The sequence below is a fragment of the Coregonus clupeaformis genome, unplaced genomic scaffold, assembly GCF_020615455.1.
Source record: "Coregonus clupeaformis isolate EN_2021a unplaced genomic scaffold, ASM2061545v1 scaf1024, whole genome shotgun sequence".
NCBI classification, from domain to species: Eukaryota; Metazoa; Chordata; class Actinopteri; order Salmoniformes; family Salmonidae; genus Coregonus; species Coregonus clupeaformis.
The window spans coordinates 187,501-192,500 of record NW_025534478.1 but is presented as its reverse complement, the minus strand read 5'-3'; the positions used below and the strand labels follow the sequence as shown (position 1 = coordinate 192,500).

The 5,000-nt window shown below is 39.3% G+C and overlaps 1 protein-coding gene across 1 annotated transcript in view; it reads right to left on the bottom strand.

The window, feature by feature from the left end:
• The window catches only part of ern1 (endoplasmic reticulum to nucleus signaling 1), a gene marked incomplete at its 3' end in the record, with an annotated part of 25,126 nt that overhangs the window by 1,208 nt on the left and 18,918 nt on the right, over positions 1-5,000 (bottom strand). The window lies entirely within an intron of this gene.

Here is a 5,000-nt window from a genome sequence, read left to right as displayed (position 1 = left end):
AGATAGAATAGAGTGGTGTTGACTAGTTAGTTACCTGTGGTCCTATGTATACCAGTGGTGTGTTGGGACATATAGAGTTAGATAGAATAGAGTGGTATTGACTAGTTAGTTACCTGTGGTCCTATGTATACCAGTGGTGTGTTGGGACATATAGAGTTAGATAGAATAGGAGTGGTAGTTTGACTAGTTAGTTACCTGTGGTCCTGTGTATACCAGTGGTGTGTTGGGACATATAGAGTTAGAGTAGAATAGAGTGGTATTGACTAGTTAGGTTACCTGTGGTCCTATGTATACCAGTGGTGTGTTGGGACATATAGAGTTAGATAGAATAGAGTGGTATTGACTAGTTAGTTACCTGTACGTCCTATGTATACCAGTGGTGTGTTGGGACATATAGAGTTAGATAGAATAGAGTGGTATTGACTAGTTAGTTACCTGTACGTCCTATGTATACCAGTGGTGTGTTGGGACATATAGAGCTAGATAGAATAGAGTGGTATTGACTAGTTAGTTACCTGTACGTCCTATGTATACCAGTGGTGTGTTGGGACATATAGAGTTAGATAGAATAGAGTGGTATTGACTATTTAGTTACCTGTACGTCCTATGTATACCAGTGGTGTGTTGGGACATATAGAGTTAGATAGAATAGAGTGGTATTGACTATTTAGTTACCTGTACGTCCTATGTATACCAGTGGTGTGTTGGGACATATAGAGTTAGATAGAATAGAGTAGTATTGACTAGTTAGTTACCTGTGGTCCTATGTATACCAGTGGTGTGTTGGGACATATAGAGTTAGATAAGAATAGAGTGGTATTGACTAGTTAGTTACCTGTAGTCCTATGTATACCAGTGGTGTGTTGGGACATATAGAGTTAGATAGAATAGAGTGGTGTTGACTAGTTAGTTACCTGTGGTCCTATGTATACCAGTGGTGTGTTGGGACATATAGAGTTAGATAGAATAGAGTGGTATTGACTAGTTAGTTACCTGTGGTCCTATGTATACCAGTGGTGTGTTGGGACATATAGAGTTAGATAGAATAGAGTGGTATTGACTAGTTAGTTAAGAGCCTGTACGTCCTATGTATACCAGTGGTGTGTTGGGACATATAGAGTTAGATAGAATAGAGTGGTATTGACTAGTTAGTTACCTGTGCGTCCTATGTATACCAGTGGTGTGTTGGGACATATAGAGTTAGATAGAATAGAGTGGTATTGACTAGTTAGTTACCTGTGGTCCCTATGTATACCAGTGGTGTGTTGGGACATATAGAGTTAGATAGAATAGAGTGGTATTGACTAGTTAGTTACCTGTGGTCCTATGTATACCAGTGGTGTGTTGGGACATATAGAGTTAGATAGAATAGAGTGGTATTGACTATTTAGTTACCTGTACGTCCTATGTATACCAGTGGTGTGTTGGGACATATAGAGTTAGATAGAATAGAGTGGTATTGACTAGTTAGTTACCTGTGGTCCTATGTATACCAGTGGTGTGTTGGGACATATAGAGTTAGATAGAATAGAGTGGTATTGACTAGTTAGTTACCTGTGGTCCTATGTATACCAGTGGTGTGTTGGGACATATAGAGTTAGATAGAATAGAGTGGTATTGACTAGTTAGTTACCTGTGGTCCCTATGTATACCAGTGGTGTGTTGGGACATATAGAGTTAGATAGAACAGACTGGTATTGACTAGTTAGTTACCTGTGGTCCTATGTATACCAGTGGTGTGTTGGGACATATAGAGCTAGATAGAATAGAGTGGTATTGACTAGTTAGTTACCTGTGGTCCTATGTATACCAGTAGTGTGTTGGGACATATAGAGTTAGATAGAATAGAGTGGTATTGACTAGTTAGTTACCTGTGGTCCTATGTATACCAGTGGTGTGTTGGGACATATAGAGTTAGATAGAATAGAGTGGTATTGACTAGTTAGTTACCTGTGGTCCTATGTATACCAGTGGTGTGTTGGGACATATAGAGTTAGATAGAATAGAGTGGTATTGACTAGTTAGTTACCTGTGGTCCTATGTATACCAGTGGTGTGTTGGGACATATAGAGTTAGATAGAATAGAGTGGTATTGACTAGTTAGTTACCTGTGGTCCTATGTATACCAGTGTGTGTTGGGACATATAGAGTTAGATAGAATAGAGTGGTATTGACTAGTTAGTTACCTGTGGTCCTATGTATACCAGTGGTGTGTTGGGACATATAGAGTTAGATAGAATAGAGTGGTATTGACTAGTTAGTTACCTGTGCGTCCTATGTATACCAGTGGTGTGTTGGGACATATAGAGCTTAGATAGAATAGGAGTGGTATTGACTAGTTAGTTACCTGTACGTCCTATGTATACCAGTGGTGTGTTGGGACATATAGAGTTAGATAGAATAGAGTGGTATTGACTAGTTAGTTACCTGTACGTCCTATGTATACCAGTGGTGTGTTGGGACATATAGAGCTAGATAGAATAGAGTGGTATTGACTAGTTAGTTACCTGTGCGTCCTATGTATACCAGTGGTGTGTTGGGACATATAGAGTTGGATAGAATAGAGTGGTATTGACTAGTTAGTTACCTGTGGTCCTATGTATACCAGTGGTGTGTTGGGACATATAGAGTTAGATAGAATAGAGGAGTGGTATTGACTAGTTAGTTACCTGTCGTCCTATGTATACCAGTGGTGTGTTGGGACATATGAGTTAGATAGAATAGAGTGGTATTGACTAGTTAGTTACCTGCGTCCTATGTATACCAGTGGTGTGTTGGGACATATAGAGTTAGATAGAATAGAGTGGTATTGACTAGTTAGTTACCTGTGCGTCCTATGTATGCCAGTGGTGTGTTGGGACATATAGAGTTAGATAGAATAGAGTGGTATTGACTAGTTAGTTACCTGTACGTCCTATGTATACCAGTGGTGTGTTGGGACATATAGAGTTAGATAGAATAGAGTGGTATTGACTAGTTAGTTACCTGTACGTCCTATGTATACCAGTGGTGTGTTGGGACATATAGAGTTAGATAGAATAGAGTAGTATTGACTAGTTAGTTACCTGTACGTCCTATGTATACCAGTGGTGTGTTGGGACATATAGAGTTAGATAGAATAGAGTGGTATTGACTAGTTAGTTACCTGTCCGTCCTATGTATACCAGTGGTGTGTTGGGACATATAGAGTTAGATAGAATAGAGTGGTATTGACTAGTTAGTTACCTTTGCGTCCTATGTATACCAGTGGTGTGTTGGGACATATAGAGTTAGATAGAATAGAGTGGTATTGACTAGTTAGTTACCTGTAGTCCTATGTATACCAGTGGTGTGTTGGGACATATAGAGTTAGATAGAATAGAGTGGTATTGACTAGTTAGTTACCTGTGGTCCTATGTTATACCAGTGGTGTGTTGGGACATATAGAGTTAGATAGAGATAGAGTGGTATTGACTAGTTAGTTACCTGTGGTCCTGTGTATACCAGTGGTGTGTTGGGACATATAGAGTTAGATAGAATAGAGTGGTATTGACTAGTTAGTTACCTGTGCACGTCCTATGTATACCAGTGGTGTGTTGGGACATATAGAGTTAGATAGAATAGAGTGGTATTGACTAGTTAGTTACCTGTACGTCCTATGTATACCAGTGGTGTGTTGGGACATATAGAGTTAGATAGAATAGAGTGGTATTGACTAGTTAGTTACCTGTCGTCCTATGTATACCAGTGGTGTGTTGGGACATATAGAGTTAGATAGAATAGAGTGGTATTGACTAGTTAGTTACCTGTGGTCCTATGTATACCAGTGGTGTGTTGGGACATATAGAGTTAGATAGAATAGAGTAGTATTGACTAGTTAGTTACCTGTGGTCCTATGTATACCAGTGGTGTGTTGGGACATATAGAGTTAGATAGAATAGAGTGGTATTGACTAGTTAGTTACCTGTGGTCCTATGTATACCAGTGGTGTGTTGGGACATATAGAGTTAGATAGAATAGAGTGGTATTGACTAGTTAGTTACCTGTGGTCCTGTGTATACCAGTGGTGTGTTGGGACATATAGAGTTAGATAGAATAGAGTGGTATTGACTAGTTAGTTACCTGTACGTCCTATGTATACCAGTGGTGTGTTGGGACATATAGAGTTAGATAGAATAGAGTGGTATTGACTAGTTAGTTACCTGTGGTCCTATGTATACCAGTGGTGTGTTGGGACATATAGAGTTAGATAGAATAGAGTGGTATTGACTAGTTAGTTACCTGTGGTCCTATGTATACCAGTGGTGTGTTGGGACATATAGAGTTAGATAGAATAGAGTGGTATTGACTAGTTAGTTACCTGTCCGTCCTATGTATACCAGTGGTGTGTTGGGACATATAGAGTTAGATAGAATAGAGTGGTATTGACTAGTTAGTTACCTGTACGTCCTATGTATACCAGTGGTGTGTTGGGACATATAGAGTTAGATAGAATAGAGTGGTATTGACTAGTTAGTTACCTGTGGTCCTATGTATACCAGTGGTGTGTTGGGACATATAGAGTTAGATAGAATAGAGTGGTATTGACTAGTTAGTTACCTGTACGTCCTATGTATACCAGTGGTGTGTTGGGACATATAGAGTTAGATAGAATAGAGTGGTATTGACTAGTTAGTTACCTGTGGTCCTATGTATACCAGTGGTGTGTTGGGACATATAGAGTTAGATAGAATAGAGTGGTATTGACTAGTTAGTTACCTGTCCGTCCTATGTATACCAGTGGTGTGTTGGGACATATAGAGTTAGATAGAATAGAGTGGTATTGACTAGTTAGTTACCTGTGGTCCTATGTATACCAGTGGTGTGTTGGGACATATAGAGTTAGATAGAATAGAGTAGTATTGACTAGTTAGTTACCTGTACGTCCTATGTATACCAGTGGTGTGTTGGGACATATAGAGTTAGATAGAATAGAGTGGTATTGACTAGTTAGTTACCTGTCCGTCCTATGTATACCAGTG